Here is a 24,368-nt window from a genome sequence, read left to right as displayed (position 1 = left end):
TACGGATAGAAATATCTGCTGTGGTCCCCCACTGATACATCCAGGGGGTACTTGACATTTGCAAGTAAATCCTGAAAACAGCCAGTAATATGCTTTGATATAGACATTTGAGTGTCGTCAGTAGGCTTGGCTCAGAATGGAGTTGTCCAAAAGACTTGACTTTAGTGTTGAAAGTTGGAAAATGCTTTCTGCCTACTTACTTTATTTAATTGCCAACACTTGCATGGATATTTGATGGTTTAAAGTATCACATTATAAAGACTGCTTGTAGAGGTCTTTTTTAGTGGTGCATTAAACAATCATTTGCCTGCATTAGAGGAATGCCAACTGAGAATGTCTTGATATGCAAACAACCAGATCCATAATCCTGTGCTTACATGCCTACACACAAAGGGTGAAATATAATATCCTGGCTGCGGCAAGTGCCAACATTTTGTTGATTTAGCCACAGGATTTAAAGAGTGGTTTTATTTTTTTAAATCAAGACTTTCAGAAACCTCTGCAGGCTATAATCTTTATTGCATTACCCAAAGACTCATTGCTGCTCCTTCAAAAAATGTGATCTCCTACTCAGACCAAGGGATAATGTAATAGCTGGTTATCGCATGGAAGCTGCAGGTCTTCAGTGAGAGTGCAGCTACTGTAAATTTAGAGTGGCAACCCATTATTAGGCTGATTCAGCCTTAAAGGGTCCTACACATGTGGCGACTGTGCTGAGCAATCTGAGAGATGGTAGAACGCTCAGATGGCTCAGCAAGATCGCACACAATGCTGCACACCGGGTTGGTCAGGAGGGTCTCAAAAATTGTGTGGCTCTCCCGGCCTTCCAGAAAGGTAGGCAAGTCTACCAAACCCAGCCTCTAACCCCCCCACCCCCAGCAACCCCCCTCAGCTGTCTGTGATAGTGGGTGGTCCGGGGAGGCCAGTGATACAACTTGTGCTGAATTGCATTATCATAGCCCCTTACCAACGTTTCAATACCAGTAATCTGGCCATTGAAAAGCAGGGCCACGGTGATATACCGCCCAACCGTGACAAGGCCACGATCCGTTTTATACCAAGGTTGCCTACTTTTCTATTCTCCTCTCCTGGAGAAGCCCAGAGAGGAGACTTTCAGCAGCACATTGGGGGCGGGGCTTTAGTGTGATATCACACGCCCCCATGACAGGAAATAACCTGATTTGCAGATGTCTATGGAGACCTGTGGATTGCGGTATTTAAATGCCATGGTGTGGGGGACGACGCTGTGATCGGGGGGGCGGGAGGGTTGGCCAACTTTTCCGGGGGGCCGGGAGCTGGGAGCCTCACGGCCATTCCGGGAGGATAGGCAACCCATGAGGTATACTACATCATGCAGTAGGGTGCAGTGGGAAATTGGCAAGCCATTCCCTCATATGTAAGGACTGGACTAGTTTGTGTACAAAATACATGTTTCCAATATAGCTGGTTGATTGATGTTATATTGTTTTGGGTATTGCTAGGTAACCTAAAATAAATGCTGTATATTTTTATTAAAGCACTAAGATAAAACTGCCTCTTTAATTTGTGTTGTTTACACCCCCCCCCCCCCCACACACACACACACACACACACTTTTAATTAACCACAAATCTGACTTAGTACAAGGTATTTGGAGAGTAATTCTTCCTTGCTGAGTTTGAATGTGTCGTTTGGTAATTTTGCAGCCTAACATCTTTTGAAATGACAAGAACTATGTCATTGTAACAATCACTGCAATGCTGTCTGGAGAACTATAAAGTGCCACATAATAAATGGTGCTTATGCGTCTGACTGCCACTGAGTAGCGCTACAAGCAATGACAGAAAGATGGCAAAGTGGGGGTTGTGTATGCTACTATGCTTATACTGTACGTTCTAGGGCAATATTCTTCTGGCTTTCTATGGAAACAATCTGTTCTAGTAATGCCAATAATCAATATGTTTATGTATCAAGAAAAAAATTCCAAATAACCAATGCATCAATGTGCAATGTGGGGCAGATGTACTAAGCCTTGGAGAGTACTAAAGTGGAGAGAGACAAAGGGCCAATTCTGACCTGTCCCCGATGGTGATGGAGTGAGCATGTGCATAGTTGCTCATGCACAGGTGCCCCCCCCCCCCCGAGCAAATGCCTTTGGGTATACATTCACTGGGGTGTTTGAAGTGAACACAAAACACGGTGGGCACGCCTATAGAAATGCTGGGTGTACCCCTGCCATTCGGCAGGGCAGCATTTACATATTAATATACACAGCCTAGCAAGCAGGTCTGAATTACCCCGAAAATACCAACCAATTAGCTCCTAACTTTCATTTATAAAACTCAGCGGCAGATGTATTAAGCCTGGTAAAGTGAAAAAGTACTGTAGATAGAGATAATGCACCAGCCAATCAGCTCCTAACTGCAATTTTTCCAATACATCCTGTAACTTGAAAGTTAGGAGATGATTGGCTGTGGTGTTATACCCTTCTACTTTATCTCCACTTTAACACTTCACCAGGCTTAATACATTTGCCCCACAGCCTGTAACATGACAGTTAGTAGCTGTTTGGTGTACTTTATCTCTTTATCTAGCTGCTAATTTGCAGAGCCCTGCAATCAGGTCATTTCTGCCCAGCCACAGTGAAATCCTGCCCTGTGCAAGCTTGGGAATTGCTCTGCAAAACTTGCAAATGGCCGATTAGCAATAAGCGGCAAAACCATTTGCGACTCAATTACCAACGAATGTGTTTTCCATTGTGTGCAGTCTGTGCATAGCCCAGGACTTAATCAGTCCGGTGCGATAAAAGCAGGGTAATCAGAGCTGGAGCTGACGTCACATGACTTCCCTTCAAGCGAATGTCCACGCCTGCTTCTTCCAGGACACTCCCAGAAAACAAACGATTACCACCCACAAACGCCGGCTTAATGTCAATCAACTGGTGTATGTCCAGCAATAAAAAGTAGCAGGATTTTATCGCAGGATGGCCACGCGCATGTGTACTACATTCCATACCCATGTTCGGTCTATCGATTATCCCGGCTTGTGAATTTCAGGTTTGAATCACCCCTTTTGTTGCTTCATACGTCCGTACTACACACTGGAAGCCCGGACTTCCTGCCTCCAGGAAGAAAAAAATGCTTTTGTTTAATAACTTATCATTTTTACCTATCATAACCAATGACTGTTGCGTCTTGAACTGGCGATAGGGATACTTTAACATTAGCTTAGTTGTAGTCTTTGTAGAAGATGATTTGATTGAAAGGAACAAAAAAAAAAGGGAAAAAAGTATAAACTCACCATCGGGTATCTTTCATGCATGACACTTCAAAATAACTTAACACTTGAATCATTCAACCACTAAAAGAAGGCACGGACACAAGTGCTGGTGTTTCAAAGTAATGTCAGATTTATTGATTGACAAGTTGACTATTAGATCTGACTATAAGTGGTGGCAGCACTAAAAAAATGGTCAAGGGTAACATAAACACAGCCACTGGTGATCAACTCTCCAACTGGCAACCCACCCGTGCAGGTGGTGTAACCCATCTCCCATCCAGGACAATGGGTTTAATGACATATGGCAATGTCAGGAAAAATGAATACATATAAACAAGGGACCGTTCTTTTCCACCACCCAACATAAAACATAGGGATGGGTGGGAGGGAAACCACACAAAGAGGGCTGTTAGATCACTTCCTGTCCCTTTCTAACTGCCTACTCCTCCCCTCTTGCACCCTATTGGCTAATGCTCCATAATAAAATCTCACAATAAATTAACACTAGCTACTTAGAGTGACGGCATCTCCAGAACCCTTTAGTGGTAACCTCTGTGCTTCATCAGCCATCAGTTTTCCATGTTTCAATAGTGAATTTAAAACACACACTAGTAATTTATAAATAACAATAATGATGACCAGATGATGTGACTGCGCATCCACATCCACCACAGATCCATGATGAGGCCACACCCCCTATTGTACTGCCCTGGCTTCCCCCTCCTGCTTTGAGCATGATATGCGTATTCTGCAGAAATGGTGTTACTTTATTTGTACACAAAATAACACTTTAATGATTAAAAAAAAAAAAAAAAAAACATTTTTAATATTTTTATATTGTTTACAAATAGGGTAATTTGGTCAGAAACACCAGGGATAAAATGGTTTTATACTGTAAGTAAAAGTGAATTGCATTTACCATCTATAAAAACATTCCAGACCCTTTATCCCTTTAAGAATTAAAAAAGTCTTGACTTTTCTGCCGCAATCCATATGTAAATGACAATGAATCAATAGGAATCTGCCTCTGCTAATTATTTTAATGAATTAATTTAATCTACTTGTAATTTTAATGAAGTACTATCTGCTGGAGGTCAGTCTGCACGCAGCCATTCAGCTGAGCCCTTCAAGCGGCTAAATAGACATTTCTACCTTGGCGTATTTTCATATGCGCCATCCAGCACATGCCAGACAAACGTCTTGTGACAGGCATACAATTGTACAACGTTTAATTGAGCCGCAGTTATACAGTATGTGCCCTTACTGTATTTAGCCTGTTTTACCTCAGTTCTGTCCTCTGCCACCTCTGTAGGTGTGAGGAGGTGTATGCTGAGGATATACAAAAATATATACAGCTGTAATATATATTATTTTTCAGTGCGAAATGCTTATCATTTATTTTTATTTTTTTTGGGGGGGGGGTGGAAAGAGACTTACTTGTATACAATTATAAATGAATCTCCCTGTGGTGCATATACATTATTATTAATCCCCTAAAGTCCGCCATTAATTATGTGTCTGATTCTCTGTAAGTTGTGGTGGTGGAACAAATCAATACTGCCCCAGTGTGGAGACAGATGAAAACATGGGGCCAAATGTAATAGGGTGAGAGTTTCAGAAAGTGAGAGATTTTGGGAGAGTTTTACCATTTTTTTTTAAAGCAGCAATCAATTACATAGCAGAATCCACCTGGTTTTGCAGTGTAAGTGATTGCTGCTTTTAAAAAAAAAAGGGAAAACTCTCCCAAAATCTCGCACTTTCTGAAACTCTCACCCCAGTACATTTAGCCCATGCTGTCCTTGCAAGCTCTATCAATAACACTTTCCCTGCTAGGAAGCTTGCACTATAGGGTTTGACCTGACAGTGTTACTGCACACGTGTGAACGCATGTGCACTGCAGGATATAAAGGATCCCTCTTGGCAACCCAGACCTCCTTCGTACAGTAACAAGCAGGACTGGGAACTAAGTAATGACACGCAAAGGCGTCATTTCCCAAACATGTGTCTTAGTGTACTAGTGTATGGGAAAAGCTACCACATATCTCACAACCTTCGAAGGCAGAAACGCGGGACCTGATACTGATGCGGCTAAAAGGGGGCTGAGGGGTGGGGCCTCAAGTGGAGGGGCGTTACCTCATGGCACAACTCCCGTTATCTTCATTTTGGGGGCGTGCCCAGCGCTTCCTGATTAGCTGTGTAGCCCCTCCCCCAAACGACATCTATCCAGTGATCAATGGCTGCTTTGCAGTAGGGATATGCCACAGCAGGCAGCCACCAGCCGTTCACATGCTAAGTGAATGGATAGCGGCGGGTACATGCGTAAACGTGCTCCCGCTACGCTATAAGCAGTAAACAGGCACATCTGTAGTAATTACACATTTAATTTTACATATGGCTGCAGCCAGGTTTGCGGTAATCACTAAGCAGCGTCCGACATCACCAAGGGTTAATATGAGATTTCTTTGTTGGCTGGGGCACTCCTATGTTCTAAACAAGCATCTGTCTGGCACTTAATCATACCTAATTCTGCAGAAAGAGGCCATATTTACTTTGTAATGACATCAATAGGCCATAAATATTGCAGCTCTTGTACACTCACAGTTGAAGAGATGCCTCAGTCTGACATTTAACTGTTTGCTAAGCTCCTTATTCTGTTTGCTGACGGTTTTTCTCACTTATCAACTGTCATGACTGGATTCTTCTTGCTCCGCTAGGAAATGAAGGAAGAAGGTACGCAGGCTGCCACATGAAGACAGATTATAAGAGTAATAAACTCTGCACATAATGCTATGCAACACACAGTACACACAGGAAAATGGACCAAAGGACGATGAAGCATTATCAAAGCAGTAATAAGTCCTTCTGAAAATACAGTACAATCTACACCAGTGGCAATTAGACTGCACCGCTACATTGCTTGCCCCATGTGCCCATATTCTCAGCCCCACTAGGAGACCTGGGAGCTTCTCTGTGGTGACTTTGGGAACTACCTAGAACCATCAGGACTGCTTGCAGTATACAGTATGCGGTCCTTTTTGCAATGTATCGTATGCGTTCCCAGCCAAGCTTAGCTGCTATTCAATGGGGGACAGGGGAACGCTCACCTGCCTCCTCGGGGGGGTGCGCCGCCGCTTCCATACGGTACTATAAAGTGCCGCCCTCCAGAGGCCGGCGCCCTAAGCAAATGCCTAGAGCTGCCTAGTGGTGGCGCCGGCCCTGAGTATTCCTCAGTAAACCTCTGGCACTCTTCTTCTTTTAACATTTCTGCACCTCAGTCTAAAGCCCCATACACACAGTGAGATATTAGCTAATAGACAATTTGACTTAGCAATTTTAGAGAGATTTTGACTAGATGCACAGGAGATTTTGACTAAGCGATTTTTTCTAAGTAATGATAGTCTATGGTCTAGTCAAAATTGCCTTCCCTGCACAGTCAATCTATGCTAGACAATTTTGACTAAGCAGAAGAAAAAAGGGAGAATTTGGCTAACCTTCTAGGAGATTTTGACTATCTAGTCAAAATCTCCTGCCAAAATCTCACCGTGTGTACACCCCTTTACACATGTAGGCTGATTTACCTCAATCTTTCACTTCATTCTGCTTTTATTTGGGGAATATTGCTTGGCACACCATCTGCATTGTGGGAATATATAACCAAGTTCTACTACAGTATACAGTACCTACTGTGGAAATCCCGCGCCTCCTCTAGCATCCCAAAAAACTGCCTGCTGTATTGGGGCAGCCATTTTCTGATAGTTACTTTTCATTAGAACTGCAGGAGGAGACGGAGCCAGGACAAGATCTGCGCTGCAGCCGGGACCCTGGATGCGGCGGCATGCAGAGGGGTAAGGGGGTGTGTAAGTTTACTTGAGTGGGTGGGAGGGCTAGGGGGAGTGGGGGGCGGCGCTGCCGATATGCCCCGCTCCCGACCACAGATGCATAGTAGTAAGTTGTAACTATAGCCCCGCAGATCGGCACCCACAGTCCCTCAGCGCCTCCACGTCACACCGGGGGCTGCGGGGCTATAGTTACGCCACTGGGAATTCAGGGGCAGATTTATTAAGATTGGTAAGTGATAATGTGGCTGGTACTTTATCACCAGCCAACTCCTAACTGCATTCCTCCCAACATGACCCTCTCCAGGCGGGACAGAATGCCCTGCTCCTGCACTTCCCTCTTAATATCTGATTACCATCACCTGTTTCAAACAGGTTAATTGATAAGAAAGGTGTTTTACCACAGGTGATGGTAATCATACATTAAGGGGAAAGTCCAGAAAAAGAGCAATGTGTCCCTCCTGGAGAGGGTCATGTTGGGAGGTATGTAACTGTGAAGTTACAGGCTTGGTTTGAAATATGACAAGTAGGAGCTGATTGGCCAGTGATAAAGACCAGACACTTTATCACTTCACCAAGCTTAATAAATATACCCCTCAGGTTTTTAAATCCAGTGAGCTGCACTGAGAGAAAGCCCAGTCATGGCACTAGTGTGGCCAAGAAAACCCGTTTACCCACCAAAGATGCGCACTTCCAAAAGGGCATGATTTTCTGTAAAGGTTCAGTTTTGTGCGGCGGGAGGCTGTCTTCCTTACAGTGAGCGGCAGCTGAGTGAGGTGCCATAGTAGTCTGGCGCCTTACTCAGCTGCGTGCTATGCGTAACGGGTGGGCCGGCCCTGATTGTGGCTGACTGATGGACACCCTTAGGAGTCGGCACCCAGTGCGACCGATCCTAAGGAATGTGTCTCAAGCCGGCCTTGATCCCCCTTATTCACAAAGGTATAACTTATTGCAGAGACACTATATACTGTAGCAGTGTTTTTCAACCACAGTGCCGTGGCACACTGGTGTGCCTTGAGCTGTTCTCAAGTGTGCCCCCAGATCTAGAGATGCCCAAACCAGTTACAGCCACCACCAGTTCAACTGTTATTTACTGGTCTCTTCTTTTCATGTAAAAGGCCAATGTATTTTATTTTTATTAACTGTGGGGACCAGTGTGATTGAGTTTTTATATGGGGGCCAATAGGTTTTTTTTTGTTTTTTTTTGTGGCGGCCAATGTGTTTTTTCCCTGTGGGGATCTCATGGTGGGCCTTGGCAATTTGAAAATCCTATTTAGTGTGCCGCAAGTTAAAAAGGTTGAAAATCACTGCTCTATAGTATTTTTTTTTACATTCTATAATTCTCAGAGATAATCAGGTTTTACCTCTAATACAAACGCCTAAAATTACAGTACAGTATAGGCTTTTTTACTTATCCAATATTACCAGTCCAGAGACCTGAAACTCTGTATGGATTATTAGACAGTCCTTAGATTCTACAGTATATTTAACTGACAGCTTAATGTTTCTATATATATATATGGGATGTTTATAGATGTTCCTGGTCAGTTAAAGACATCTTCTCAATAGAACAGTATGTCTTCAGTGTGTTTGTTACCATAACACAGGTAGACGGTAGATTATCCGTACAAGATCATTAGCACCTGTCGGTCCATTCCAGGATTATCAGCGTGATGATCCCTTCTATTTGAGCTGTATGCATTTCAATCAAGATTGTATAATTCAAGTTGGCTCTTCTTTAGAACTCCTGGCACTTAGCAATGAATCTAAGTCACATTTTATGATATACGATATATCAGTGGCTCCTCCAGCTCTTTGTCAACAACCTAATGCAACTAGAAATAAATATAGTGGCAATCTCTTTCCAGTGGGATGTGAAATGACTGTATTCATTTTCCTCTATTACACTTAAAGACTATTTATAAAGTTTATCTTGCTTAAAATAAGAGTGACAGATTTAGAAAATAAAATATCCTGTTTATATAATGCATAGTCTTTTTTATTACACACAAAAGCAAAAGCCAGGATCATTGATGTCACCAAACCGCACACAATGTAAAATGTAGTGGGGGGCAGCACCTGAATGGAGACTGTGCTTTGTCAATGCCACCAGCTCCACTTTCAGGCCCTTTCCGAGGTTCATAAAGGTTCGGGGAACTCAAAACTAAGAGATGTATTGTAAATGGCAGCAGAGGTTTTCCACATAACTCCAAAACAAAGTAACCAATTGCAGTGTCATATTAATCTGCACATCTACGGACCAGAATTTTCCATTTGGTATATGATTTGCCGTATTCAGACAACAGCATCATAGAAATATGTCACTCATAAAAGATGATTCTCTGCTATTAATGTTATATAGATAATAAAGATCCATACTTATTATAGTCAGGTAACTCCCAGTAAATTAAATGCCATGATTATAATTAGGAGAATGAGCAGGTACTGTCTTTTCCTGCACCTCCTTCACGGCACCTGGGCACCTTCTTTGCTTTCCCTGATGCCTCACTGGAGGCAGATGTATTAGGCCTGGTGAATTGATAAAGTGAAACTAGATAAAGTACCAGCCAATCAACTCCCAAATGCCAGGTCACAGACTGGGTTTTGAAAATGACAGTTAGGAACTGTCTGGTTGCTGCCTACACAATTGCTGTTACCGGTGAGGTGTGAGCGATGGCTAGGGGGTGTCAGGAGGAGGAGCAGTAGCTGCAGCATTGGCATTGTTAACGAGCACCTTCTCCTCTGTACAGTACATGCAGGAGAAGGGGGTTGCTGATGATGTGCGAGAGCATACATCATTAATGATATTGCATGTACACACTAGGCAAGATAGTAACAGATATCGCCCAGAAAGGCACTTCTGATCAGTATCTTTTACTATCTTGTTTAGTGTTTATGGGGCTTTTGTAGTATGGCTCCACTTCGCATGACCAAATAATTATTTTATTCCAATTGTCAAAAGTACTGTACATTCACTCAAATAATGTGGCTAGTGCGCATGGTTGCATGCAATGTGCAATTGTCCCCTTGTAATCTGCTTCCCCCGTAATAATTCCGAGCTGCAAAGGTATACTCAACAGAACGAGCGAGCGAGGAAGATGAGCTTAACTTGTTTATTGCAAAGAAAAACACACTCCAGCAATCTGGGCACCACATAAATGCAGAACGAAGTCCATTAACCAACATAAGTGTGATATGCTTTTAACTTTCAACATAAGTGTGATACGCTTTTAACTTCTTTTTTAAGTTTGTGAGTGACTGGGTGAGTTGGCAGCTAGGAGGAGAGGTTGAAGCTTTTGTGTAACAAGCTATTAAAACTGTTGAGTGCCTAGGTACTCTGTCAAGATTTAAAGTCGAAAGCAACCTCATATCACCCCTGAGGAAGGAGCTGGCAGGGAGCCTACTTCATGCATTAACTAGAACAAAGTCCTCTACCATTGACTCCAATTGTACCCATTTAGTAGGTATGATGCTCTGCTGTGTTGGGTTTCAGAATTCAGCACTCAGGACTAATTATTTCAGTGAATGTTTCAGCAAAGAGCAAACAAATTATTGATCTCCGGTTTCACTGTCAAATTAAAGTAGATTGTACATACAATAACGGCAGAGACACAAAATCCTCCTCAGTATCACTGTGCATCTAGATTTGCGCCAATGCACCTAGTTTCTACCTAAATGCTGAGGCTTACAGAGCAAGATGGAGGCAGTTTATGTTTGGTCTATAAGAGGTGTTGAATGGAACAGGGGTTCCTTCCACAGTACAGTACAGTTCAGAAATACGCCTTTTATGACGAGGCAAGGACCCAGGAAAATCCCAGTTTGTGAGTTGTTTTGTATGGTTCATCCTGGATTTTTTGATCCAGGTTCATACCCTGGTCATGATCAGGGATTTCCTGGGGCTGAACTGGATATGCTGTTGTAAAAAGGGGTTTTACTGGGTTTTACTTTTTATACGTAGGATTTGACCTGGTGGGCAAATCGGAAGGTCTTAAGGAGGTACAGAAGCAACTTGATAAGCCTGTACTGCAATACAGACAAAGGTTCCGTCAGTGTGAAAGGGAACGACCTGGGATATACTTTAAGCAGGGCCAAAGTGGGATGTGAAAAGATGCAACATGGGATTAAACCAAGTTCATTATACTTTTTCTGTACTAGGGCAAGTGTGGTCAAAATGTGGTCAAACTTCCCCCCCAAAAAAGCATTTTTTTGAGGTTTAACTGCGCATTTCTCATATTCACCAAGGTCAGGAATGCAATACAATTATGAGAATACATTATTCACATAATTAAATATACCCCACTGTGATCACATCGCAAAAGTACTGTGGGTCTACAAAGTGAGTGGTCAAATAATTAATACCATATTTTTTTGCTGCAACTTGGTTGTACTGTAACCCGCTCCAATCACATAAGCATGTTGAGTGGTGATTAACCCCTTACCGCCGCAGCCTGTTTTTGCCTTCCTGACAGAGCCCTTTTTTTCAAATGTATCACTTTATGTGGGGATAACTTTTTATTGCTTTTACATATCCCAGTGATTTTGAGACTGTTTTCTCGTGACACATTGTACTTTAAGTTAGTGGTAAATTTTGGTCGATACAGTCTGTGTTTATTTGTGAAAAATACCAAAATGTCGTAAAAAAATAGAAAATTTTGCAATTTGCAAAATGTTAAATTTTCTGCTTGTGAGACAAATAATCATACCACTCAAAATAGTTAATAACTAACAAAGACCATATGTCTACTTTATGTTGCCATCATTATTTCAACCTCCTTTTAATATTTTTGGACACTAGGAGGCTTAAAATATGAATAGCAAATTCTCAAATTTTCAAGAAAATTTCAAACACTGATTTTTTTAGGGACCAGTTCAGTTCTGATGTGACTTTGAGGGACTTGTATGTGAGACACCCCCATAAATGATGCCATTTCAAAAACTGCACCCCTCACAGTATTCAAAACAGCATTTTGGAAGTTTGTTAACCCTTTAGGTGTTTCACAGGAATTAAAACAAAGTGTAGGTGAAATTTCAAAATTTCATTTTTTTAGCAGATTTTCAATTTTAATACATTTTTCTAAGGAACACAGTAGATTTTACTAGAGAAATGTGACTAAAAATTGATTCCCCCAATTCTTTTGTTTTCATAAATATCCTATATGTGGCCCTAGTGTGCACATTGACCAAACCACAGGCTTCATAATAGAAGGAGCACCTACTTGATTTTGGAGCCTCCTTTTTATGAGATTATTTTTTAGGCACCATGTAGGTTTCTAGGCACCATAAGATGCTAAAAGTTAGGAACCTCCCCCACAAGTGACCCCATTTTGCAAACTACACCCCTCAGGGAATTCATCTAGGGGTATAGTGTACATTTCAAACCCCCAGGGGTTTCACCAATTTTGGTACAACTGGGCTGTGAAAATGAAAAATTACATTTTTTTACACAAAAATGCAGTTCTGGCTCAAAATTTTTCATTTTCACAAGGAATGAAGGAGACAAAGCACCTCAAAATCTGTGCCGCAATTTCTCCCGAGTACGGCAATGCTTCATATGTGACCAAAAAATACCATTTGGGTGCATGGCAGGACTCAGAAGGGAAGGAGTGATATTTGGATTTTGCAGCACAGATTCTGGTGGAATGAATGGTGGGTGCTATGTCGCATTAGCAAGACCCCCGAAGCACCAATACAGTGGAACCCCCCCACAAGTGACCCCATTTTGCAAACTACACCCCTCAGGGAATTCATCTAGGGGTATAGTGTACATTTCAAACCCCCAGGGGTTTCACCAATTTTGGTACAACTGGGCTGTGAAAATGAAAAATTACATTTTTTACACAAAAATGCAGTTCTGGCTCAAAATTTTTCATTTTCACAAGGAATGAAGGAGACAAAGCACCCCAAAATCTGTGCCCCAATTTCTCCCGAGTACGGCAATGCCTCATATGTGACCAAAAAATACCATTTGGGTGCATGGCAGGACTCAGAAGGGAAGGAGTGATATTTGGATTTTGCAGAACAGATTCTGGTGGAATGAATGGTGGGTGCTATGTCGCATTAGCAAGACCCCCGAAGCACCAATACAGCGGAACCCCCCCACAAGTGACCCCATTTTGCAAACTACACCCCTCAGGGAATTCATCTAGGGGTATAGTGTACATTTCAAACCCCCAGGGGTTTCACCAATTTTGGTACAACTGGGCTGTGAAAATGAAAAATTACATTTTTTTACACAAAAATGCAGTTCTGGCTCAAATTTTTTCATTTTCACAAGGAATGAAGGAGACAAAGCACCCCAAAATCTGTGCCGCAATTTCTCCCGAGTACGGCAATGCCTCATATGTGACCAAAAAATACCATTTGGGTGCATGGCAGGACTCAGAAGGGAAGGAGTGATATTTGGATTTTGCAGCACACATTCTGGTGGAATGAATGGTGGGTGCTATGTCGCATTAGCAAGACCCCCGAAGCACGGTGAAATGATGAACCTAATAATCCATAGATGTGTGGTATATTTTAAAACACTCCTTCATACATAGGCCGGGTTTGTCGGGGCAAGTTTCACAGTGGAAAATAGTTTGCTTTCTTATTCCCTTTTTATAGCAAACTTTGCACCTTTTTTGTGTCCTGCCCTTTTTTCCAGTGAAGGGGATTTCGTTAGGAAAATGCTGCCCTGATACAATAGGGGGGCCAGTACTAGAAGTACTGGGGCCAGTACTAGAAGTACTGGGGCCCTCTGCCTGCTGGTTCCCAAATATTAGGCCCTTTATGACTTCCTCTTGAAAGTGCATAAATGTCCCCGTCTGGCTGGTAGAACGGAATAGTACGTAAGCGTTATACAGTGCCATCTGGATGATATACACGGCCAGCTTCTTATACCATATTTTTGTTTTCCGCAGGGCACTGTACGGCTTCAGTACCTGATCTGAAAGATCCACTCCGCCCATGTACTTATTGTAATCTAGGATACAAATAGGTTTTGAGGTGTGGGTACTGGTACCTCGTACAGGGACGGAGGTGGTACTGTCTCCGTGAATTGTTGTCAGTATAAGGACATCCCTCTTGTCCTTATATTTGAACAACAACATATTTTCGGTGGATTGTGCCCTGCTTTCACCCTTTCTCAGTAATTGGGCAACGTGCGTTTTTGGGAGGCCTCTTTGGTTCTTGCGCACAGTACCGCAAGCTGCTGTACCTCTTGAACCAAGGGCCTTAAACAGGGGGATGCTGGTGTAAAAGTTATCCACATAGAGGTGATAACCCTTATCCAGGAAGGGGTGCAATAAATACCAGACAATCTTTCCACTAACACCTAGGAGGGAGGGGGGGCATTCTGGCAGTTCAATTCTTGTGTCCTTCCCTTCATATACCCTAAACCTGTGGGTGTACCCTGAGGTACTTTCGCACAGCTTATACATTTTTATGCCATACCTTGCCCTCTTATTGGGAAGGTACTGGCGGAATTTAACCCTTCCTTTAAAATGTATAAGTGACTCGTCTACACAAATGAATTTTTCGGGGATGTACATCTCAGCAAATTTAGCGCTGAAATGATCAATGACCGGCCTGAATTTGAATAGCCCGTCAAAGGTGGGATCATCTCTGGGTGGGCACTGTGCATTATCGTTGTAATGCAAAAATTTAAGGATCGTCTCAAAACGAGTCCGGGTCATGGCCATACGATGAAGTGGGGTGCTGTACAGAACATCTGTACTCCAATATTGTCTAATTTCTGGCTTTTTAACTATGCCCATATGTAACACCAGACCCCAAAACGTCATCATCTCTACTGCATCTACAGGGGTCCACCTAGCAAATGATGACATGGGGTTTTGGGCAATAAACTGCTGGGCATATAAATTACTTTGGTCCACCATTAAATTTATAAAATCATCAGAGAAAAAACTTTGAAAAAGTCAATTTCTTTGAGGCCTGTAGTATCAAATTGGATTCCTGGGTTGGCCAAAAACTCAGGAACCTGGGGCTCAAAATTGTCTGGTGGTGGGGTCCATACGAGATCAATCATTGGGGGGGGGTCTCAGCTGCTCTACGGGGGTGTCTTTGAGGGGGTCCCTCATCACTAGAGGAGGAAGATGAGGTTAAGACCAATGCGATAAATTCATCGCTTTCATCACTGGCTGTGTCAGTGTCAGAGGCAATAAGGGCATATGCCTCCTCCGCTGAAAATAGTCTTTGGGATGATTGGGACATTTTTATTATTTTTGTGTTTGTGTAAGTGTAGTGTTTCAACACGTGTATAGTGTAGGGGGGGTACAAACTTTATTTCAACACGGGGGGTATGTAGTGTGTATGTACTGCTTTAACACATGTAAGTGCACTTAAGGGGCAGCAGCTTCAAGGCAGCTTTCGGTACAACCTTGAAGGGGTTAAAAGAAAAAAAAAAGACCCCACAGCACCCTCCAAAAAAAAAAAAACTGCTGATCAGTGAAAGGCAGCAGGAATTTGATCCAAAAAAAAAAAAATTAGATCAACCCTGTGCCAAAAATGCTGATCAGTGATGTACGTCACTGATCAGCGCTCAGCGGCCACAGGACACCCACAAAATCACCGTGGGTGTAAATTTTTTTTTAAAAAAGACCCCACAGCACCCTCAAAAAAAAATAAATAAAAAAAACTGCTGATCAGTGATGCAACACTGATTAGCAGTGAGGGGCAGCAGGCGCGCAACCTGACGGGGTATATATAAAAAAAAAACCTGCACCCCCAAAAAGTTGCTGATCAGTTAATTTATACTGATCAGCACAAAAGGGGGGCAGCAGGAGGCAGCAGAGACAAAATTATATTACACAATGACGCTGCAGCAGCAGCAGCACAACAACCAGGAAGCACCAACAACCAGGAAGCACCAGCAGCAGGCAGCACGGATGCCACCACACCACCAACGCTGATCAGGTCAGTATAAGAGGACAGATGGGCACGGAGACCGCTCTGCACGCTGTTCCTGACCGGAATGGCGGCTGCAGGGCTGTCTCCGTTATTTTCTCTGAGGTGTAATGGCTGTGATTGGTCCGTCGGTCCGACGGACCAATCACAGCCTTGGGGGCAGGTGGGGTGAGGTGGGAAGACCACCAGTGACCCCTTTACACCCGGTGGTGATTGGTGCTGTACTTAACAGCACCAATCACCACCGATCCCTGTGTTACCGAGCGCCGTTATTCGCCGGTACACAGAAAACGCTGCAATTGGCTGTTCACATTTGAACAGCCAATCGCAGCGATCGCCGATGGGGGGGCATCGCTGCCCCCACTGGGCAATGAGGGAAGATGTCTGCTGTCTATAGACGCGGTGACACTTTAAATGCATGACGTACATTTATGCCATGCGTCGGGAAGTACATCCCGACCATGACGTAAATGTACGTCAAATGTCGGGAAGGGGTTAAAAAAAAAAAACAGTTTAAGTGAATATGTAATGCTATAAAATACTATTATATGTTATACACTACTACACAATGTGAATGGTCATTTAAAAAAAGTTAAGTTTAAGTGAATAAAAAATACTAGACTTGTTATTTTTAATACAACTTGTGTGTGCTGTACCCCACTGCATTCACATAAATATAACCAACGCGACTCCTAACTTTGAGTTATGATTTGTAAAAAAAAAAAGTTTTTAAAAAATGTTCTTTTGTTTGTATAATTGTGTGTATTCATAAATATGGATAACAATCAGCAGAGAGAATGGCAGGAGCCAAATAATGGCAGTAAAATAAAAGCCACCAGTCAGATGATACTAGTCTTTCAATGTTATCTACTAAAGCTGATGATTGAGGGTGTAGTGGGTTTAAATTATGGCATCTGATAGATAACAAAACCCAATATTTAAAAGTGGTAAATAAAAACCTATAATAAATTAAAAATTCAATGCAGGAAAACATACAATAGCATGCCAGTCACCCCATGAAGTGGGAAGGAAAGACTCAGGCTTTAGCCCTTTTTGCAAGTGATGGTTCTGCAAATGTCAGTGAGGCATCTTCTTCTCCTGCCTCTCCTGACAATGTAAGCCCTTCTCACTTAGGTCGTGATGTATACTAAGCTTGAATCAATCAACTCCTATTTGTCATTTTTCAAATACCGCCTGTAACATGGCAGTTAGGAGCTGATTGGCTGGTGGTTTATCAGTCTCAATTGTATCACTTTTTGAAGCTTAGTACATCTGGCCCTAGAGTGTTGAACAGGTTTAAAACAAACAAAAACTTGAAAACCAGAAAATCAGTGCTACAGAATATAAACTAAGGCAATAGAACTAACTGTGTGGTTAGAAACATCAGAAATCCCAGAGAAGAGACTAAGGGGTACATTTACTAAAGGTTCATAAGTCATATTATAGCCTGAGTCCTGGCTTCCACTATTTCTGGGGACCTATAAAACATGTTCTGTGCCCGATAAGACAAAGGCTCTGTAGCCATTCAGTGAAGGATCTAAAATGTGCCTAATCCACCCTTGTGTCTCTTCTAAATATCTCTTTAAAAAAACTGGTTCTGAAATCACAGGAGTACCTGGCCTGCATTTAATTATGATTGAACCCTCCATTTCCTTTGGTTTGGGCTTTAGAAGAGATGTGCACCGATACCTGTGTTTTTGTTTTGAATCTGTATTAATTTTATGTTTTTGGGGTTTTCCAAAACAGGCTCTCGTGTGTTTTGTTTTTGGGTCTGTTTTACTTGATGAAAACTGCTAATATCAGCCAATATGGCTGGTTACTAAGGGCCTTATTCTGGTTGGTGCGATCCGTTCCGAATTCTTTCGGAGGGCGCTTTTTAGCCGTCTGCGCATGCGTAGGCAACGCAATGCGTATGTGCCACGCATGGTCTACGTACTCGTTCTCACTAATACCGTACAGAAATGTCCACCGAATTGACTCGGGAAATATGGGCGTAATATGGGCGTCATTCGGACCTACACAAGGGCATGGTTTCAAAGTGGGCAAAACTGGGTGTAAATATGGGCGTACACGAGGGAGTGCACGAACTGTAGGAGGCGTGAATTCGGACAGCACACCGACTGCAAACGAACCAACACGCATGATATATGCGGTCTTCATAAGCAAGTTTCAGTTTGCGGAGAGCACTTGTTCATGCGCTAGGCATTCGGTTCGCCCAATTAGTACGCCCGCACCTGAATCACTCTCAGCTGAACACAATACAATCCACTCCTCTACTCATTAGTGATTAATTACACTCTTTTCATAGCTTCAATTGGAAGCATTGCTGCCTAAATGGACCATTACTAAATACACAAATATATGCTGAAAGCACGACTGCATTCTTGCTATTTTACACACATTTACACTGCAAGCAATGGGCATAAATGGGCATAATTGTGTCATGTAGCAGATGTATGAGTTCAGATAACAGTCGTGAATTTTGCGGAAATACCCCGCATCGGTGCGTATGGGCAGCTTCCCGTCCGTTCTGACGCTGTTAGACCGTGCAGAATCTTTGTGTTGCCACCGCACACGCGCGGTTTGGTTGTTGTCCGAAAACACACCCTCTTCTTAGAGAGTGAGTCCGTCCGAATGCGGAGGACCTGTGGGCGTTTGTTCTTACAATGTCCGCACAGCGTGGCGTTCGGTCAGCTCCAAAAGAATTCGGAACGGACCGCACCAACCAGAATAAGGCCCTAAGTGACAGAGCAGCGGCGCGAATGCACAGCAGTGGCAGAAAAGAAAAGTGGTGCAAGATGCAATTGTCCTTGGGCTCTACCACCACACCTTATGCCGGATGCAGAAAGACATCCGTTCAGCTAATGCTTGCAGATGTTGCTTGCGCCAACAATTATTTCACATTGAAAATTAAATGAAAAATACTGGAGGATTTCAGGGCGCAAGGGGAACAGAAGAACAGCTCAACAATACCCAAAAACTTGTTCAACCCAAAAACAAGTAGAGACAATATAATACAATAGAATTTTAGGATATATCCAGAGCACTGTCTGTAAAGATTCTTCCTTCTTCTCCGATTCTCACCAGATGTTAATATGTGAAAAAGAGAGAAGAATTCAATGTGTAGGATTATTTTTTACTTTGTAGATAGGGCATAGATGATACTTGAACGAGATGTACCACACTCACAATATAGTGTGTGTATAAAATTCATAAAGGTATCTTTAGTAGTGTTGATAGCCTTCACCAAAATGCACCAGGTGTTTGGAGAGTTTTTAAACGTACATTTTTGACTCACTCAAAAAACAAGGATGTACACATATAGAGGTTTCTTTCAAATAAGCATACCGATAACTTACAATTCACAGGAAGGATTTCAAACACGGAATGAAGCTACTAAATCGGTTTGGGCGCTGGCAAGGAGTGTTTTGTAAGCAGCTACCGTTGGGACTGAGTGGGTCCCAATAATAAACTGGAAAAAGAAAAAGGAAGGTACTGTAGCGCTGAAACCAATGAGGAATTTTTTAATAAAAATTAACATGTAATGGTACACATACAATGGTAAATTCATATGATATTAGAATAAAATAATATAATGGTTAAAAACATATAATCACTGCCCTTGGAGCCACTTGATATAAATTTTGGGAGGATCCGCTCCTATTAATGCCGCCCAGATGGTATTGAAAGGTGGACCAGTCAGATAGCAGAGAATGTACACTTCCCAAAAAAGGTAGATATTAGTTGAGATAAATATATATATATATATATATATATATATATATATATACAGTTCACCAGTACACAGCTGATATGCAATCCTAAAATTATATAAATATCTCCCAAAAGAACTTACTGGTGAACTGTATTGGTAAATATATTTATTTATTTGTTTATTTATTAACAGTTTCTTATATAGCGCATACATATTCCGCAGCGCTTTACAGAGAATATTTGAACATCAGTCCCTGCCCCAGTGGAGCTTACAATCTATATTCCCTACCACATGTACACGCACACACAGACATTCTAGGGTTAATTTTTGTTGGAAGCCAATTAACCTATCTGTATAGAGAACGAGGGGTTTGTACCTGCGCACTGAATCTATCTTTTTGATAATCTTTAACTAGCAGCTGCACCTAAACGGGTGACTAATCCCGTTTAAGAAATGGGCAAGATATGAGAATAATTTTGTGGTGCTGCGCTCCGTTAATGAAAATTCTACAGTCTGTTTTAAAATGAATAAATTGTTGTTCTTTATTTGTAATTAATAGAAAATGTGTATGCGGCAATAGACCTTTTCAATACAAACGCCTGACTTGAAAGACAGAAATATTGTATTCCTTCAAGGTTCTTACAATTGCTCGTGGTGAATAAATACAAGAAAAGAATAAATGAAAAAAATCAATAAAAAAAATGAAAATGAAAAAAAATGCAGAAAAAATCAACACAAGTGTGTCGTCAGTTATCTGTCCAATAAATTGGACGGTGTGTACACAGTTGTCACAATATTTTGCAATAATTGCAGTAAATTCAGGGTTCCTTGGTAAGAAAAAAAGGTGTGTTTGTACTTAGTCTGTGCTTTAGAACAATGTCAAGCGGCGTCCCGCTATTTGTATTCCTCCTGTCACTGAGTTACCGGTTAATGCTGGTACCTGTAGATTGGTGTTCGTGTTAACCTATCTGTATATTTTGGAATTGTGGGAGGAAACCGGAGTACCCGGAGTAAACCCACGCAAGCACGGGGAGAATATACAAACTCCGCACAGTTAGAGCCATGATGGGGATTGAACTCATGACCTAATATAATACATTTTTTGTAATATCTACCTTTTTTGGGAAGTGTACAATTTTCTGCTATCTGACTGGTCCACCTTTCAATACGATCTGGGCGGCATTATTAGGAGCCGATCCTCCCAAAATTTATATCAAGTGGCTCCAAGGGCAGTGTTTATATGTTTTTTTAACTATTATATTATTTTATTTTAATATCATATGAATTTACCATTGTATGTGTACCATTAAATGTTAATTTTTATTCAAAAATTCCTCATTGGCTTCAGCGCTACCTTCCTTTTTCTTTTTCTAGGATTTCAAACACATCTGGGTATCTTTATCTTGAAATTCCGAACAACCAATAGTGAATAGTGAATAGTGAAAAAGCCTTGATAAAGATTGGGCATCATAATGCATTGGTCGGCTACCTGGACTTGCACTTTTTCTGGACTGCTTTTTGTTACTTCTGGACACTTATTCAAGGTATTTATGTGGTGGACTCCCTAACATTTAAGACTTATTGGATGGTCTTCTTTGCTACTACAGAGAGCCTCTGACATCATCCACTTGCATTCGATTCGTTGTTCCAGTTTAACTTAAGTGTGATGCATTTTTAAGATTGTTACTATTAAAGGCTTTTTATTCAACTATTCACTATTGGTTGTTCGGAATTTCAAGATAAAGATACCCAGATTCGTTTGAAAACCTTCCTGTGAAATTTGAGTTATTGGTACGCTTATTTGAAAGAAACCTCTATATGTGTACATCCTTGTGTTTTTCAGTGAGTCAAAAATGTACGTTTAAAAACTCTCCAAACACCTGGTGCATTTTGGTGAAGGCTATCAACAATAAAGATACCTTTATGAGTTTTCAACACACACACTATATTGTGAGTGTGGTACGTCTCGTTCAAGTATCATCTATCCCCTATCTAAAAAGTAAAAAATAATCCTACACATTGAATTCTTCTCTTTTTTTTTACATATTAACATCTGGTGAGAATCGGAGAAGAAGGAAGAATCTTAACAGACAGCGCTCTGGATATATCCTAAAATTCTCTTGTATTATATTTTACATTGAAAGTTCATCAGATTGCATAATAAACGCATTATTTAATTAGTCTATGTATATTTTTGCTGTTCCATTCTTATGTAGATTCAGACATCATCCAACCGCATTATCTGCAGAATAGATATTTCACATAAAATTGACTAGTGGTCATAATAATCGGGCCACTCAGTGTATATTTGTCCAGAATCATGCATGCACATGTATTAACTAAATGCAATGAAGGCTATATTGTCTTGAGCAGCAGACAAAGAGACAAAGAGCTGCTTCCTAAGTTGGACTAGAACTATACACATTGCGTTCCAATGGACACATGAGCACTGACAACATACAGGACTTTTGGTATATTGTCTTACAGTTCCAACTATCTTACTGTTCAATTTCCAGGCTCGAGGAAATGTTGTTAATGTACACTACTCCACTGGCCCTGGATAAAGGGGGCGTAGCTTTTTGGGATGACACAAGCCATGCCTCCTGTTTACCGCCACTGTGGCGACATACCCAGCGCTCGTAGCTGCTGGTTTGCCCCCTGTCCCTCTGTGTCCTGTGAATAGAGAACTGCTCCCCCAATGTGGGATACAGCTTTCAGTGTGTGTGACAGTGGGACCGTCCCACTAATAGTTGGGAGGTATGGGAGATGGATCATACCTGCTAAAGAGACCAGTTGGAGATGCTGCCTGTAGTAGCCAATCAGCTTCTGTCTATCATTGTATATAATGTATTTGATAACTGAAAGATGGAAGCTAATTGGTTGCTAACTTTTTAACTTTAGAAAGTTTGATACATCTCCCCCTGAGTATCTTTACCTGCTCCTTAACTGTTTCCCTTTGAACAAAGAAGCAGGAATTCTGGGGAAGTCTGGGGTTCAAAAAAAAAGCAGCCTCCCTCCCCCTGACTTTCAATGCTTAATCGCTGGTTAAAGTAATAAGAAAACATCTGAGCTACTGACTCACAAAATGAATCATTTGAGAACTGGATATTTAGCTGCCACGCCCCAACCTCCCACTGATTCCTGATATGCACTAACATATCTATACACACATCCACAACACCTTGCTGACAGGGGCCTTGAATTCTTCTCTTCTGACTGCTTGTGATAAGAGTTTGCTCGTTCTGAATCCACATCCTGTGTGGGCCAAATCGTTTGGAATTCCAGGGCCAACTTCCTGAAGAAGTGCTAAGTAATATTTCCATTCCTTCTACCTCCTCCCCACTGTCGACCTCTGACCTCTCTAGACAGTAAAGACCTATAAATCAGAGGTGACACATGAGGTCACAGGAAAATCAAATGATTCCTTCAGTTTCTTCCTCAATTCACATTCCTAAAAAGAACGAAGACAACATATTTTTACCATCTCGCTGAGGAATGCACATTATTATAACTCTTGTGTTTCCCACAGGACACGATGTTCAGATTTACATGCACATATAACTTTTGACTTTACACAGTTGTTGTGGGGAATGTTCCACTGCTTGTGTGAGGTATTATAACAAGTTATAAACCAATCAGGCACTTCTGATGTTCCTGCCAAGGCTGCTGTATTGCAGGAGATAGCCTCCACCCTCCGCAGGAATAAGCAATAGATAAATTAAATAAACAGCCCACAGATGGCTTAGAAGTTAAAACAACATATAATAGCTGAGTGGGTAACATGAAAAAAACATGTAATAAATAGTAAACATACAGATGGGTCCTCTTAAATTCTTGCAGCCATGATTGCAGCACGGACAGCACCATATCAGGGCACGTGAGATCGCACTCTTCAGCTAAGCCATACACGAAAACTGGAGCTGATGTGATACCCCACTTCCCATCCAATTGTACGGGGCCCAGCAGTCATGCGAATAAGTGCAGTATGCTGCATTGTGGCCCTTATTCTGGTTCACTTGCAAATGCAAATTCTTTCTCAAATGGACAAAACCATGTGCACTGCAGGTGGGGCAGATGTAACATGTGCAGAGAGAATTAGAATTGGGTGGGGTTTTACTTCAAAGTGAGATCTATGTTGCAGTGTAAAAATAAAGCAGTCAGTATTTTCCCTGCACAAAAACAAAGTAACTCACCCAAATCTAAATCTCTCTGCACATGTTACATCTGCCCCACCTGAAGTGCACATGGTTTTGTCTATTTGAGAAGGAATTACCTTTGCGAGTGAACCAGAATAAGGGCCTGTGTTCGCATCCCGGTTCCTCTGCAGAAACCTGCTACAGTATATGTATCTTTATATTTCAATAAAAACAAACGTTCACAAAATAAAAAATAGCACACATTTAAATAATGGTCAACAGTTATCAATGGATATGACCATAGAAATTCTTTGTTCTCCAAATACTGTAAATTAAAACAGTTCCTGACGGCTGACAGACAATGTCTAGTCAGACAGTCAATAGATCAACCCCAAAAGTTAGACATGCATTAGTTAGACATTGCCAAAAGTTAGACATGCATTAGTTAGACATTGCCAAAAGTTAGACATGAATTAGTTTGACGTTGCCAAAAGTTAGATATCCATTAGTTTGATGGGT

The sequence above is a fragment of the Crinia signifera genome, chromosome 4, assembly GCF_055691185.1.
Source record: "Crinia signifera chromosome 4, ASM5569118v1, whole genome shotgun sequence".
NCBI lineage: Eukaryota > Metazoa > Chordata > Amphibia > Anura > Myobatrachidae > Crinia > Crinia signifera.
Note: the sequence above shows the minus strand (reverse complement) of the source record.